Source organism: Chrysemys picta, chromosome 14 (genome assembly GCF_011386835.1).
Source record: "Chrysemys picta bellii isolate R12L10 chromosome 14, ASM1138683v2, whole genome shotgun sequence".
NCBI lineage: Eukaryota > Metazoa > Chordata > Testudines > Emydidae > Chrysemys > Chrysemys picta.
The window spans coordinates 25,990,940-26,008,331 of NC_088804.1; the positions used below are offsets into that span (position 1 = coordinate 25,990,940).

The window sequence follows — 17,392 nt, forward strand, 5'->3', positions numbered from 1 at the left end:
GAATGCCATCTAGCTGATGCAGTGCTCTGGGGGTATTATTTAGTCTGACTGTTCCTGATTATGATTTCATCCAGGTGGCCACACTTTATTAGGCCAAGCAACTGGAACATATGCCACAGAGCATTCCTGTGTAGTATTTCCGCATGGAATTTCTGATTGTTTATTCTGCAGTGCAATTGTGCAGGAAAAAGCTGTCATTTTCTAGGCTTGGAAAAGTAGCGTCTGCCAGTAGAGAGTGCAAGAGCGACCTTCTATGAATTATACACCTGGCATTCTAGCTTCCAGACAAAGCTCCTTGGTGCACATGCACAGGTCATAACACATCTAGTTCTGTTGTACAGTTCAAGATCTACATCATTTCAGTTTCCTTCCAGTTACTTCTAGCACTTACCCCCTTTGGATTATTACTCACAATCAGAACCTTTTGGAGGGCAAACTTGGGCCATGCTTCTTCTTTACAGCCCAAGATTTAATTTCTGAAATAAAGTACAAACATATACGTTTATTTCTGGAATAAAGTACAAATATATATATAAAAAGATTCTCCCCCCACCCCAAAAAGGAATTTTTCTCTCCTGAAGACCTAAGGAATCTTGCAGCTGGTTGGGATTTCCTTTTTCTGCAACTTTTCCTTTAGGATTTGAAATGTCTTAGTCAAATATTCAAAATGATCAGGGTTATTATGCAGTTTAGTGGCAAACAATATGTGTAGATATATTTTTAAACAAACTCCCCTGTTTTGATCAAAATTAATTTCCCCTGCAGACAATGCATAATTCAGCAGCTTTGTGGTGGGGGGTGGGGGGGAGGATGCATGTAAAACTTTAAAGGGAAATACCACCCGTGGAAATGTGAAGGCATTGAAATGTCTCCACATGTACTTTCATCCTTCGGAAATTGAGAGTGATTAGATACTTAGAAAAAAATAAATAACCGTGCCTCCACATTAATTTCCCTGCCTGAAACAAACCAGCACCTGCTTCCCCTTACCCCAGGGAGCTCTGACTTTACTTCATTAGATTTGCATTAATAAGCGCGAGCAAGCCCCCTTGCTCAGACAAATCGCAGAGCACCGAGCCCAGTGGAGCCGCCGTGACATCCTCTCCCCCCACCGCCCCCGCCTCTGGCCAAGAGGCAAGTGACAAAGAAGGGGTCTGTTTCCCAGCTCCCGGGGCTGGGGACGCCGGCTCCGAGCGGTGGCAGAGCAGGGCAAGGGGCTGGCAGGCTGCCTCCCGTGTTGCCATGGCGGAGGAGGAGGCGGAGGAGAGGCGAGGGGAAGGGGAACCGGCTCTCAGCTCAGCCCTTCAGAGCCCGCGCTGCCCAGCCTTGCCGGGAGGCAGGAGCATCACTTCCCTGGGAGCCTCCCCGGCCAGTGCAGGGAGCCCGGCGCGGCGGCAGGAGGCGGCGGGGAGCGGGGGAAGGCAGCCGCCTGCGAGCTCCGGGCTGCGAGCTCCGGGCTGATTGTCCCACTTTTCTCCTCCCAGCCTAGCTCCCTGCGTCCTGCCGGCGGGGAGGCGCCGAAGTGCCCGGAGGGAGCCCAGCGTGCCGGCGCGGAGCCCCCCGGCGGGAGGATGCGCTGAGCCGCCCCAGAGGAGGGGGCGCTGCTCCCGCTCGGCCAGGTCAGTGCGCGCAGGTCCGCCCCCAGCGCGGCCCCGGGGAGGGGTCACGGGCGGGCGGGCGCGGAGCAGCCTCCGGGGTCCCGGCGCGCCAGCCGCTCGGGGGCGGGGGCCGCCCTGCCACGCCCCGACTTCGGGAAAGTCCCGCTCGCGAGCGGCGCGGGGAAACTTTCCCGGGACTTCGGGGCAGCGCGGCTGGGGCGGCTCCGGCGGAGCCCGCGGCGGACAGGACGCCCACGGGCGCGGCCCCGGCCCCTGGGGCTGGCCTGGGCCCCGAGGGACTCGCTGCGGGCGGGGCGGGGGGCAATTGGGAAATAATCGAACAAACAAACTTGGGACCGGCTCGGGGCAGCCGTTTTAAGCGCCCCTCTCTCCCTAGTGGGGAGAGCGGCTTTGAAAAGCAGGGAACTCGGGCTGGCACCTGCTTCCTAAACTACCAGGCTGTTTTTTAAAAAAAAAACATCTTGTCTGCTGCGGAGTCTGGGCGCCAACTCCTGCTCTGTGTGCTCAGGACCCCATCCTGAAGTTACTGGGAGTTTTGATTGAGTAACTGCAAACGTTGGCCTCAAATTTCCCCCTTCCCCGACCCCCACTCCAGTGGCAATGGTTCATTGATTAGTCCATCGGGTGACCCAGCGGTTTGGCACTGTTTGATTTCTGTTCTCACTGCAGTTGTATTTTAGCAATGCAGCTTCTTGCATATGTGCATCAATTTCCCTCCCCCCCCCCCCCCCCCCCGGGAGAACAGTGTAAGGATTTTTAGCAGGCAAATGTAGTTCACATTGCTCTGCCGCTGAGAGACTTGTGGGCTTGAGTATCCTAAATCCTCATTGACATGACAGACCATAACAACTCTGAATGAGCTGCTACAGTCTAGCCGGTCAAAAAATTACCCTGGGACAATTCCTGAATACACACTGATGGGATAATCCACAATTCCACTAATTCCTCTGTCTTTGCAGGATAGTGTGCATTTCAAAAGATGCTCATAAGTCCTTATACTATACACTTTAAGGGGTTAATACATGCTTTAAATTAAGTTTCAAATAAATGAACGCTCTTTCACAAGATATATTTTTCTTCTTTGAACATATTTTGATACAAAATCCCTTGATTATACATTGGTAAAAAATAATCACAATAGGTTGCAATTCTATTCCTACTTCTAACTCACCCTCTGTGTTCCGGCTCAAACTATAAACGCATACTAAAGGGAGCTAACTCACTGTCTAATTTTCTCATTTTGTAGGTAAAATTACATTCATTTAATCTAGAAGAAAATAATTTCTGATCATAATCTATATTAGTCTTGATTTTTGTCTAACTCAGATTAGACCACTCAGACTGTACAGTACTGTACCATGCCACTTGAGCCATTTAAAACTTGGCTAAACAAAGCAGTGGAAAATGCAGTATAGTGGACAATGTTGCATTGGCAGGTGAAGGAGCTAAATGTCTATCAGCCATTTTCCATCTCTAATGTCTAGGATTCTTTGATATCTGTAGTGACATAACTAGGTGTAAAAAAGCAAGGTTATAGCCTCAAGTCCAATTTTTTGGCTTCTGAGGGTTTAGGAAGCCCCATGAAGTCAGTTTAATGTAGCTTTCTTCCTGTAACTAGTTATCTTCAGATGGAAATGTGTACAGTTTAACCTTAATCTGTTTATAAAAGAGATGCACGTTATTTCTGTCAGAAGGGTACCATGATGTATTTTGTTTCAAGATTTAAACGTTACAGTTTTAAAGAACTCCGGCTACATTGCCAGTTAGGAAGTTGAATAGTAAACACTAATGGTCTCATATAAGGAATTCTCACAAATTAGAAATGTAGTCTAATTTGTTTATTAATTATTCTCATTATTGGATAAATACAGCCATCCCTTGTTTATCCTGAAAAGATTTCATTTTGTCAGATGACTGGCATCTCATAAATTCCTTTCATGTTCACGGGATTTGCTTTTTTCCAGGAGTAGGTCACAGAAGCTCTCAGTGTTGGGGATAACAGTTAAGCTCCTCTTTGGAATTCATGAGCTTCCAAATTAAACTTTTTGCTGACACCTGCTACCTAGCCCAGTTGAACACAAAGACAGCAGTCACCAGGGTTATTGGAGTTCTGCTACTGAGCAAAGTAAATATAAAAAAAATAGATATTCACTACTCAGGCTAGATTACACCACCATATGGAGCAGCACTGTGAAAATGTAGCTTCTGGAGACCTAATCCAAGTTTACTTCTAATGAAGCAAACTTTCAACAGCAATTACATGTAACAATCCAACCCATAGTGTAGACTGCTACAGAGATTGGTAATCAATAACAACTCAGTATACCTGGCAGAATCAAATGTAGAAAAAAATAAGTGAAAGTGAACTGGACCCCTCCCACCCACTCTTGAAACATCCTTGTTTATAAGTGTGAAGGATATTCTCTGAGCACTAGTTTCAAGCACCGAAAGAATTTAGAAAGTGTCATAACAGAAGGTCAAGACTTAATTATTTGTATGGTGACATCAATAAGCATGTGTTGATGATTTATTTATATATCACCAGAGCTGTAAAATAAAACAGTGAGTTCTGATTTTCTTTTGCTACTTACTGAAATGGGACATGAAAGGTGCAAGTCGCAACTGATTGATCTCTGGAATCTGTGAAAGTTTTATATGGGCTACATATGATTGAGGATTTGATTTTGTAACCAAAATGTCTGTTGGGAAATGTCATGCATATTTGCTGCATTTGTAATTATTTACAGATTATGGAATATCAGGAGAATTTGGCTTTTTACATTTATTCAAATCTTTATGTTTATGTAAGCTAAGAACTACTTTTTGCGTTACACTATTGAAAAGTGTGTCTATTGGGCGTGTTTGAGTATCTTCCAAAATCACGTTTAAAAACTAAAATTGAATTTTCCTGCTTGAAAAATGTCTATGTACTCAATGCACTGCTCCTGGCTCACAATTAATGCCAAAAATCAATTGGCTAATATGCTTTTTATGTTTCTGCTGATCAGAGAGGATGGGACTGTAAAAGCTTTTATTGCTATCTGGTGATTAGTACATAGTAGTGGTAAGTAAATAGCTTGTAATAAGATGGCTTCAATACTTCAGAGTTTAATGCATTGTATATAGTAAGGGGCAGAGGTTGCCTTACAATGGCATCAGGACCCACTCCTACTCCCACAGACGTCCAAAGGAATTTTACCAGTTACTTCAGTGGGAGCAGGATTGGGTTAGATGACTGGAAGGAAAGTAGTACTGAAGATCCACTTTAGATAATCCTGAATAGTCTCTTTCTGGTTTATGATGATGGGTTAAATTACAGCAAGAAACTTGGAGTTGCCCACCCTCCTGTCAGTAGAAATGCTCCTGATCTTGTCTGTTTAGTTGATTACTTCAAACAGAACATGAGGAATTTAAATGAGGAAGAGTCTGAAATTAGCAAGAAAACAGAACACCATAGGAGCAGAGAGGTGAGAAGGAAAGTTAAAGTAAAAATGGGTAGAGAGGGAGATGCTCAAACTATGTTAAATTTAACTCCCCTCCTAATATCATGAGATCCTCTACATCATTAAAATCATTGGATTTACCCTGTAAGGGTACTGTGCTAAGGGGCAAGAGTGTTAAGGCCAAATTCTAGGCCCAGTAACATCAATAGCTGAATTCCACTTTGGCAGGTGCTGCCAATAAACTCTATTATACTCCATTACAATATTCTTACTGATCTTAAAAATAAGACCATTTATCATCATTGTTTTTTTTGGTGACAGAAATACTGAAATAATGGTTTACTAGATTTGTTGGAGGCTGTGAATTACACAGGGTGGATGAACAATATGGATAAGAGTATGGATGAACGAGACATATCATCAATGAGCAATTAACATATTAAGAAGCTGTAAAAATCTGTGGCACTTTAACCAAACCACTGAACATATTGGAATTTAGGGCCCAATCCTAAGCAGGAGTTCCTCTTGTGGAGTGCCCACAGGATATTGTTTATAATATATGAAAAACAAAAGATTAATACTACTGCTTATATATGAGATCAATACTGCCAGAATATTTAGTGTATATATAGGGTATACACTATGTATTATAATTATTTTGTATTTAGTTTTACCACCGGTTTAAAATATAATCAGTAGAGGGTACATACATTGTGAAATATGCTTTTCTATCTTTCACACCATTGTGGCAAGTGCTGGGAGAAATATATTAAGATGGTAAATGCAAAGTAATTAGGCTTGGAAGGATTAGATATTTATCAGTAAATGTTGGTAAACATTGATTTCACCATACACACAAAGATGAAAAATAATTCCATTACTAACAGGCAGAATTTACAGATAGGCAAAGTAAGAAAAATGATGTTGATTATTTATTAGAGTTTGATTTAAGAACATCTACTTGGTATATTTTGACATGTGACCTTTTGACGACTTGTGTTTTAATGATTTAAAGCTTTAACTTTTTGATTCTCAGATCTACTATCATTAAAGAATTGTCTGACTCCCCCATTGCCTGACCCTCCATAATTTCTCACAACTGTGAACCTTTAAATTGATAAAAATTGGGGGGAAATGCTTAAAAACATTGCTATTATCTGTCAATTATAAAAAAAATAAAAAATATATTCTGCCCAGCCTCAATATGTGACCAAATTTGCTTTAACTGAAGCTAACATCAAAGCTTCCACTGACTTTCACTGGAGCGGAGTCAGCCCAATGCAGGGCCAGCTCTAGGTTTTTTGCCGCCCCAAGCAAAAAAATTTTTGGCTGCCCCCCACACACCCCTGCCTCCCCAGCTCTGGGCTCCCCCCCACCAGTGCTGACTCCGCCCGCCCCCCCCTCGCCTCCAGCCGGTCTGGCGCTGGCAGGGTTGGAGTAAGCAGTGGGGCTCCCGGGCCACGCCTCAGCCCAGGGTCCCTCCAGCCAGGGCTCCTGCCTCCAGGACTGGCTGGATCAAGGAGGGCAGAGCTGGGGGACTGCCACAGCAGGGGACTGAGGAGCTGGGGCAGGGTAGCCCCAGAGAGAGCAGAGCCCCGGAGAGCGGGACGCAGGCCCCACATGGCAGCGCCCCGGGCAGCGGTCCCCACTATGGCCCCGCTGCTGCTCCTGGCCGCCCTGCCGCAGTCCCTAGGCGGCTCGGGCCGCTTCGCCCAGCCCCGGCTGCGGCGCTGGGGCGCGGCCGCCCTGCGGAACCTGCAGGCAGCTCCCCCCGCCCGTGGCCCCGAGCCCAAGTGTCCCACGCTTGGAGCCCGCTCAACCCAGCCACAAGGTGCGGGCGCTGCTCCCCGACACGAACCACAGCGGTCCCAGGCCCCCCCGCGCTGCTGCTGGCAGGGCTGGCTCTAGGCTTTTGCCACCCTAAGCAAAAAAAAACAAAAAACGATGGCTGGAATGCTGCCCCTGAAAATGTGCTGCCCCAAGCATGTGCTTGGTTTTCTGGTGCCTAGAGCCGGCCCTGGCCCAATGTCTACTCTGAGCTAAAGTAAAAGAGCAAAAGCTAAAAGCACCGGTTTTGCAAATCCAGCCAAAGCCGGCTTGCAAGTCATTTTTCATTAGTCACAAAAGATAAGTGACTATGGAATCACACCTTTTAAGGTGATTGAGGACAGAAGAGAAATAAAGTTTAACTGTAAGAAACAAACCACAGATTTTTCTAATCAACATAACGATGTTTAACTAGGGCACAATTCAAACCACAAAGGAAGGTGACGGATTTCACAAATTAGTCATGGCAAAAATGGTGAATTTCACAGCTCCAAGTGAATTCATGTTAAAGGATGAAACAGCACAAAGTGATTAACAGAGTTCTAACTGATAGAAATCAGAAACATGTGAACCTACATCATCAGACAGGAGCTGATATTTCTCTTTGAATTCACGTGAGCTAAAGAAACAACATGGTTTCTACCTACTTTTTTCCTTAATCCTCACAGGGCCTTTGGTGAGGTTATTCACAAGTGCATTCCTTGAGCATGCAGCACTCACACAGACATCACTGGAAGTTTTGAGAGAAGGTAGAACAATAGGTAGTCTGATTTTCAACCAAAACTCATTTTGCAGGAACAAACAAGGAGGCTGGGCCTCATTGCAACTGCAAAGATACGTCTTAGTACCATTGAAACCCAGATCCACAGCTTCAGCTGAGGAGAATGTAGCACAACAAGGAAGGGGGTGCAAAGTGTCATTAATGGCACCTTTCCACTTCCTCCATCATGGGCTGATTGTACATCAATCTGGTCCCCAGCATAAATCCACCAAAGCTCAAAGGAGAATAAGATAGCTGGGAGGGGATGGTCTCAGAGATGCCTCACTGACACTGTTCCACCCCTTACCCTGGGGTGAGCCTTCTGCGGCTAGCTATATTGGTTTTAGAGCCACTTTGTATTGGCGGGAGAGCTCCCAAAGCTGCTCAAATAATCCAGCCCATAATTATAAGCAATCATTAAAACAGCCCGTTCAGATACGTTTCCCCTCAAAACACATGCAATTTCCACTGCTTGAGGGGAGAGGGCTCTAGTTCATGAACCTCTGTATCCTGTGTTCATACACCTCTGTAGCCTGTGTTCATACATGAATGCCACTGGCAGGGCACTTGGGTAGCTGTTCTAGCTCATTTTAGGCAAAAGGTTCAGTAATCTGGTGAAGCTACATTATTCATCACTTGTATTTCTATCTAGATTTCTATCTAAAACTATGCAGAAAAATGTCAGCATTTTGTCTTATTTATTTTACTTCAGATTGCACAGCTCCGGTCCATAGCTCTGGGTGCTGTCAAGAATGAAAAATCATAATTAAAAATCAATATAGCAAAATACAACCAACCAAGTTCACTGAAACCAACCAGGAACGTAAAACCTGGAATAATCCCTCCTCTTCCCAGATTAACCTCATTCAGACACCACCCACTTACACCAACCTCAACCTACCCCCAATAGAAAGCCCAAGAGAAATGTTGACTTTACAGTATGCCAGGAGGATTACAAAAGCCAGTCTCTGGCAGGCCACAGCAGAACAGGAGCAAGTTCCATAGCCATGAACCCTTCACAGAGCATGCTCTGCTGTCAGCCTTCTTGTATTAATTGAGGGAGTTTGAGCTTTATTGCCTCTGTTAATCACAACTGTATTAGTATCACACAGGAAGAGGAGCAATCTCTTAGGCAGCCAGAATCAAAACCATTTACAACTTTATGGGTCAAAGCCAGTTCCTTACATTCCACCTGGAAACTATTATGCACCAGAGTAGGCTACCAAGCACCAGCATTCCAGCATGTTCCGTATGTGCTCGCTACACAAAGCCCTGCTGAATGAGTATCTATGCAGGGACCTGTTCACTTGGAAGGTCTGACTCTGTGAACTCACAGAGAGAGAGAGAGGCTTTAAAACTGTACATACAGAGAACAAACAAAACAAAATTGATTATTATTGAATGAGGATGGGGAAAAACAACAACGTTTGAAAAGAATTAGCATTTCAAAAGCAAAGATTGGAAAGGGCTGCAGTCTCATGATAGACAATTTGAAAAGTTTATCAAACTTCAAAAACCAGCCCAAGCCCTTTTCTCCAGAATTGATTTGAAAAGTTGGCAGACTTAAGAAACCTTTCAGAAACATTTTGCAGATCAATGCTAATTTGATGCATAGGAGCTCAGCATTGTGCCAATTTACTGTCAAACTGATATTAACTAGGCACTTTTCTTAGAATGTTTATAGCCAAATGTCTATTAAATATGCAAACTCGACAATTACACCACATCCCTTAAAATACCTCATTTGAAATGTTTTTCAAAACCTCCAGAAATGGCCTTTCACTCTTAATCACAAAGAACCCGGGCTTACTATAAAGTCCAAATCCTTGTTCTGGGAGAAAGGGATAGAGGATGCTCTTGTGATTAAGACACAAGGCTGTGAACCAGGAGACATGCTTTCAGCTTCCAGTGCTGCCAAAAGACCTCCGTGATCTCGGTAAAGTCTCTTAGGGCTCAGTCTTCCAATTCTTGTTCACACAACAACCAACCTCATGGAAGTAAGTTAATTTAAGTAAATGAGACTACTTGAGATAGTAGTAATGATTCATATGAGTAGGGGTTGCAGGATCAGGTACTTAAACTTTCTGAGCACAATTTTCAAACTTGGATGCCTATGGTTAGATACCAAATCTACATTTAAGTACCTAAATAAAAATACCCGTTTTTCAGCTCTCATTAACTTCAGTGTGAGCTGCAGATGGGCCAGATCCATCAAATCAGGCTACTTTTGATCCTGCTGATACTTACACGTCAGTATCTTTACATATGTTAGTAGTTTCATTTTGTTCAGTGTGATTGTTCATGCATATAAAGTTACCCACATATGAGTTTGCAGGATCAGGGTCATAGTTAGGTGCCTAACGTTAGTCATCCAAATTTGAAAATTTGAGCCAATGTGTCTCAGTTTTGGTATCTGTAAAATGGCGATAATATTATCCACTTAACTTGGTTAAACTAAATTCAGTAATTTTTTTTTACTATGTTTAGATCTTCTGATGGAAGACATATACAAATGCAAATCACCATCTTTTACTATAGTATTTAATCATAGTTTTTCACACAACCAGCCTTAGACCTACCATGCAGTATGTGAACTGCATTAGTAAAATAATAATTTTAGAAACCCAAAATATACCAGTAAAAGAAAGTTAAACCAATGCATAAAATGGAGCCGTCCATGAAGTCAAAGTGCACTTGCATTTATTTCATTTGGCAAGAAAATAAAGAGCTTTGATCTCTGAAACTTTGGATAACTTATTTCTCAGGAGTCACAAAATTCATTTAGGAAACAATAATAATCCATAAAACAATGAACGAAATTGCAAAGTAGAGTCCAGGCCAATAAAACATATGAGCCTCTAGACACATAAAGGTTAGGACACCATGAATCTGATCTTTGTGTTGCAGTTTAGAGTGCAATTATTTCTTTCATTTAGCCCCACACAAAACAAACAAACAAACAAACAAAAACACCACCATACAACAAAACTTTAAATTGTTAGGTAGTGAAAATGTATTTACGATTTTTCAAATTAGTTTGATTGACGATTCCATTCCAGATTGCTGTGATTGAAACCTACTTACTTCAGCAGGTTATCAAGTGACCACAAGTATATTTAGATTACTCCACATAAAGCATTTATGTCTGTCACTCCAGACGGCAGGTGCTCATCCCATCCAACACAGGTTTCAACATCCAACAGAACTAGGCACAAGTTCATTCCTGTGCCATGGGAACATTCTTTTCCAGATGTGTCAAAAAGAAATACTTAAATCAAACTTGTAGGAAAAAATCTCCTACAACAGCAGCTGATCTGCAACCCCAACCATTTAATTGTCTTTGTTAACAACAGTGATTCTGATATACACCACCACAGAATTAAGATTGTCTGATAATATTAGGTTTCAGAGTAGCAGCCGTGTTAGTTTCCATATTCACGAAATGCATGTGGACAGTATTTTAGATGATCAGTTATAATTTACTAGAAAAGCGGTCCACACCTACTTATTAGTTACAGATGTAAGCTCAATCTGATTCAACTATTGTCCAATAAACTATTAATCTGTCGCCTTCCTACCCTCCCCAAATCCACTTGCATTTATTCAGTTGCTTTCCCTCACCTTTTTTTCTTGCCAAAATGGAAGGACGGCAGCTGTCTCAGCACTTGATGCCAATGCTGTTCTTTTGCAGGCAGGGGGTAAGGACCTGCTTTCGAGCTGACTCTTTTCCCCACAGAGTCTGACAATATTTTCTCATGTCTTTAAATATGGGTCTGTGAGTTAATGGAACAGTCTGTCAGGTCTGCCTGCAGGCAGAGCTTTTACATATAAGCCAAAAAAAAAGTAACATGGATTGGTGTGAGTTGTTTTAGTTATTTATTTGGTTAAGAAAGAATTAAGAAAAGGGAAGGCATCCTTAAGTATAATGTAATTTTCCTATCCATTAAAGTAACCATTATTTTCCCCATAAAAAGAGATTAACATTTCACAAGTTTTTATTTTATATTTTGTCTTTATTGTTTTTATTTACATTGTGATCGCTCTTATGGGCCCCAATCAGGGATCAGAGTCCCATTGTACTAGGCTCTGTATGCCCACACAAAATTACAGCCCTTGCCTCAAAGAGCTTACATTCCAATTAAGTCCTATTGTATGGAAGTACAGCATCTAGAACAATCCTTACTGTGGGCTCTATGCACTATTGTCATACAAATAAAACATAATAATCACATTATTCACACTGTTTTAATTATCTTAGTAATAATAACCTGTGCAGCAATTTTTACTTAGAAATACACGTGTCAAGTTGTTGTTCAACCTTTGGTTTATGTTGGGAGAAATCTGAGCTTAGGCTAATGTCAAGAGTTTATTTGAAGTCTCTGTTATAATATCAGCATGTTGCTAGCACAGAGATTCGGCTGGTTTTCATAAATATTTTATGGGGCTATATCATCCTCATCATCATTTTGGGCTGGTTGACAAGGCTGTCCTCTCCCCCTACGTGTGATTGCAATCCGTTTCAGAGTTGTCTTGGAAAGTCAATTGATGATATTTCAATCAAAATGTTCTTATAACAAATTCCATTCAAATGCTGTCTGAAATGGAGTTAAGGTTTCATCCTGCTGCTTAGAGAATGATATGCTAAATGTAGCTTCCCATGGGCTTGGCTGCAGTCCAATGCTTTGTAATTTATAGTTCTCCTTCCTGATTCTGGATCTGACCTTGGAACCTTAACTCTGGGTAGATTTCTTAAGTTCAAGCACTGGGCTTATTCTTTGTATAACTGCCATCATGGAATCCTCTCCCAATTCTCTGGCTTGCAAATAATAATAAAAGGATATTTCCCAATAAACAAACCAAATCAGATTAATACAGCTGTTACCATATGGGCAGGTGGGTAGCAGGTTGCTAGAAGATGATTCATTTTCTCTGACTTTTTCACTAAAGCAACTGTTAGCCAGTAAATAACATTGCTGCTAAATGACCAAAAACAATTAGCTAATTTCAAAAGATAGAATGCATTTATAAAGAGATTTAAATTTTACTAGTTAAAGGCATTTTCTACAGAGATATCTACAAAACAGCTATCATTGCAGATCTCCAATCAGCTGCTCTTACTGATGTGCTTATGCTGAGAAATCACTTGAAAGAAAAAATATGTAATTTTAAAAAATAGTTAAATTATAATGTAACATTGTTATTATTATAGTTATTATTTTATAATGTGTACAAGATGCTTTACAAAAAAATGAAAGAGTGAGTCCATGCCAGAGGAGCTTACAACTAAGACAACAACATATGACATATCTGAACAGAAAAATCATGTATCTGAGAGAAGTTATTTCCCATTGAAGATTACATTCGTTATAAGTGCTAATAGATACGTATTTAAAATAACTATGATTACATCAGTTAAATAGCTATTCTGAAATATGATGATTTGAGCTGTTGAATATAACTGTAGATTGTTTTAACAGTTACTGAATGCAAGTAACAACTTCTATAAAAGTGGAGTAGATCCATGGTGCTTTTCTGTTCTTTTAATTCATTCCAGATTTTCAAGAATATAAATTCTGGAAGTATTTATCTTGATTCCTCCAGACTGAGGATATTTTAAAGCAAACTAGGCAGAAAAGAGTGATGCATTTTAAAAAAAACAACTTTCATGCTTTGTTTCTTGGCCAAGGGAATTATCAGTGATTTCCACACCAGACATTACAAAGATCAGTTTTAAGACCACAAAAAGTCAACATTTGCCATTTCTTCAGCCTTTAAAAAAATAGAGCAGGTTTTTCAAAATACTCAGCATTATCTAACCCTGTGTCCACTGAACTCTGTAAGAGTTTTACTAGTGATTCAGTTGGAGCGCTTTTGAAAATCTTATCTGCATTGTGTACTGTGAGGATATTAGAGCTTTGCTATGTTAACAAGATCTTTATCAACAAATTAGATGCTTAAAATCGGATTGTGCAAGTGTTCATTTAAGTACCGCTCAAAGGGTGCTCAGCACCTCTCAAGATGAGACATAGTAGGCCCAAATCAGCATCGCTCCACTGGGCATTTTTCATGTTATTACTAACTTTTTTATTTGATCATCAACCTAACTTGTCTAAGGGCAATACAAATTAATGTCATGGTTTAGACACACAAGGATGGTACTTTAATGAATTTTCCTTAATAATTTTAAAGATACAGTGGAATCACATTTAAAATCTCAGGTATTTCCCATTTTAAAACATACCGTAAAGAAACAAACTGGTGGAATTCATAAAATGATATGATGTGGCAATGGGAAGACCTAGTAGGCCATCTAGACCGCAATTCACTACTGAGATGTGCAGGCAAAGTCCCTGCATATCCCTAGAGGCAGTCGGAAGCATACTACTTCCATGCATGTCTCCTGACAAAAGCTGGAGTAATTGTTATTACACAGCTGTGCTCCTCTCATGCAGCTCCAATAGATCTGAAAGCACTCTAGTGCATGCGGGCACAAGAACATATGGGCTGGAAGGGAAGGGTGGGCATGTTCTGCCTTCTAGGCCAGTGAGCTAGGTTTCAGACCTCAAAAGTTGTTCAGCGGGCTAACAAGTCACTCCAGTTTTAGAGCAGGAATAATGCATCTCTTTGCAGAAACCCTTTTCAGGGACAGGCCAGTAAAGGAGTGTCAATGAGAAACCAGTCACAGGTCTCTTCTTCCCATGAGTGCTAGGGGCACTTGCCCAAAGTGAAATAGGAAAAAAAGCACTGCTCTAATGCCATCAGTCAGATAGCTGGAGTGCATATCACCCTTGGGCCAGATGTGCAGCCATTCTACTGACTGCTGTTCCTGGGTAGTGGTGAAGGGTATGTCTGTGTGCTATACACTAGGCATTTGCTTTGGCACTTGCTCTGTAATTGTGCTATAAACCATCTGATTATTGGCTGCCCTTTACACAAGAGTTTGGCTAGATGCCAATGAGAGAGGCATCTTTGATTGGTTACCTGAGTGTCATTGTGCATAGTGAGTTGGATACTCCCATGTGTAGCAATGCTTGCCTAGTTCCTCCCTCAGTAGCAACTGAATACTGCCTCTTGGGTACCTTGTGGAATATGAAATTATTATCTGCATAACCCACAGGCAATGTTTTATGAGTTCACTAGCTCACCTATCTGAGAGTCAATCTAGCTGTGCCATAGATCTGGCTGAACAGATTCCACTTCATTTCTAAGGACTGAATAGAGCTATCAAGAACAATTTGTAAAATGAAGACTCTGGATTTGAGTTTGAAAGATACTACTCACTTTCTCCAAGTAGGAAGCTTTCTCCAAACTAAATTTCTGTCTCGGAATGGTCCCTATTCCTTGAATTAGAGTATATAGGAGGAGTTGGCTTCTAAAGTGTTATAAGAAAAGTAGGTTCCTTTAACTTCTTCAGTATTTGAACATTTTCTTTATATACTCATGTAAATGCCCATTTGTTCACTGGTAGTGATTTTGAGATTGAGTCCTACAATCCTCTGCATCAGCTATTCTCTTGGCTCAACTAATGTGTAGTAACAACCATTCCCATACTAGCTCCTCTGATTCTCCTGACATCTCTTTCAAATGAATAGGAAAGCAAATCAGCGTGAAGAGGGACAATTTAGTATTTATCCGCATTTGGAGACTGAGGGTGTAATTGATGGATAAGGAACATAAAAGAGAGGTATACAAGAAAGGAGCTGGTCTGGTTCTGAAAAGTGGATCTGCTTCCTGATTCCAGTTAATAACATCTGTGTGACACCTTTTGGATCATAGACTGTAAGGCCAGAAAAGGTTGCTTGATTAATCCAACCTGGGCCTTTTGTATTTTACTATACCACTCACTGCGTCTTTCTCAGGGATATCATATCTAGCTGGTTGTATAAGAGTGGCATGTATGGTGCATTGACCAATTCCTCTGACAGCCTATTAAACTACTCCGTTGCTCTTTTTTTGTTCAGAACTTTGTTCTAATATCTAGCAAAACTTTTTCTTTCTTAGCTTCAGGCCATTGCTCCCTGTCTTACAATTTTCTGAGACTGTGAATAATTCCCTTCCTTCATTTCTATTGTTACCTTGAAGGTATTTATAGACTGTGACCATGTTACCTCTTCTCTTTTGCCAAACTCTATGAATTTAGCTTCCTCAGCCTCTTCGTATGTACCTTGTCCTCTAATACATCCATCACTATTGCCCTCCTTTGTTTTTCATTTTCTTCTTCTGACGTATGGGGACTAGAAATACATACAGTATTTCCAAGTGTGTTTGCACCAGGACTCTGTATGGCAAAATTACTTTTCTAGATGTATATGCAGTTCCCCCTGTTATCTGCATTTTCTTATCATAAGACACTATTTTTGTTTGTGACTGGTTACTTTGTGACACCTCTTTCTTCTCTCAACTAAACATTGCAAATGAAAATATATTAGGGTGCGCTCTACTTTGTTTCCAAGGTACAAATAGAAGGAAGTGAGGCTAGACCATGGAACTGGAAACAAAGACTCTTGAGTTCTATTTTCAGCTCACTTGTCTGCCCTAGAGTAGGGCTCCTTTCATATCTCAGCTTCCCCTTCCGGAGAAGGAGGAGGAGGAATCAGCATCAGTACTGCTACCCTATTCCTGGGTGTTCCCTTGCACCAAGAATACAGGCAAGGGACTTGCATAATACCACTTGCACTGGCACTTGGGAATATGTAACTAGCACCCCTGTTGACACCTCTGTTTAGTATGCATTGGTGAAATTCTATTATTATTATTATTAGAGTGATTGGAAAATGGAATTTCCATCCCAGGGGAAATTCCAATATTTGTTTTCGTCAGAATTCGAGATGAAAAGTTAAATTATTTAATTTTTTTTTGTGGAATACAAAGTGGTGAAAAATTTCAGTTTGGGAATGTTGAAATGTTCCACTTTGACATGGTTGACAAACAAAACATTACAACTTTCCCAAATGGGCACATTTTGTCTTGGACTCTCTCCCTTTACCTGAACCACCATGGCACCTCAAGGGAGTTGTAGTTCCTGTCATCCTTCTGCCAGGCCAGACTCCATCTCCTATGCCGCACTGTGGAGTCTCTGTGGCTGAGCTACGGCAGTGCTTCATGAGACTTCCTGTCCGGTCTTGATTTTTTTTTTTCAGAATCTACAACTCCCATGAGGCATCACGGAAGCATAGCCAAGTCTGGGATATAACACAGTTCATCATAGTAGCAAGGAGCACAGCCTGTAGGGAAGATGGAGGCAGGAGAGACATGAACCTACAATTCCCATGAAGTGCCATGATGGCTCAGGAGAGGAGAGAGATTCTGAGACTAAATCTGTTAATTTGGGTCAGATCAATATTTCTAACCAAAAAACAATGCTTCAATTAGATTTTCCCAATTTTACCAAAAATAGATTATTTTTTCCTGTGGACAATGTTGATTTTCATGAAAATCCCATTTCTGACAGGAAATTTTTTTTTTTTTAAATCTTCAGACCAGCTCTAACGATAAACTGATCCTAGGTACTTTGGTACAGAACTGTTATTTTTTTAATTCTGGAAAATAGAAAAATGAACCCTACAACTCCATATACTCTTCTGAGATATTAACCAGGGTCACACTGCAGTAAAACTCTCCTTTGCCATGACCCCTGCAAAAAAATTGACAATTGTCAGGCCACTGGTGTGCTGAGACTACTGCCTATCATGTGACCAATCTTGTCTCACTGTCTCCTTGTCCTCCCTCATCTGTCTATCTGT

General features: G+C 41.4%; 1 protein-coding gene across 5 annotated transcripts in view; it reads left to right on the plus strand.

Moving 5' to 3' along the window:
• Positions 1-1,080: 1,080 nt before the first annotated feature.
• CHST8 (carbohydrate sulfotransferase 8) overlaps positions 1,081-17,392 on the plus strand; it is a 278,075-nt gene continuing 261,763 nt past the window's right edge. For 2 of the 5 annotated variants that reach the window (XM_065567190.1, XM_005289919.5), the window contains exon 1: positions 1,081-1,619. The gene's annotated coding sequence lies outside the window, so the exon portion shown is untranslated. The remainder of the gene's footprint in view (positions 1,620-17,392) is intronic. The other 3 variants (XM_065567191.1, XM_065567192.1, XM_024104154.3) reach the window with 2 other exon arrangements.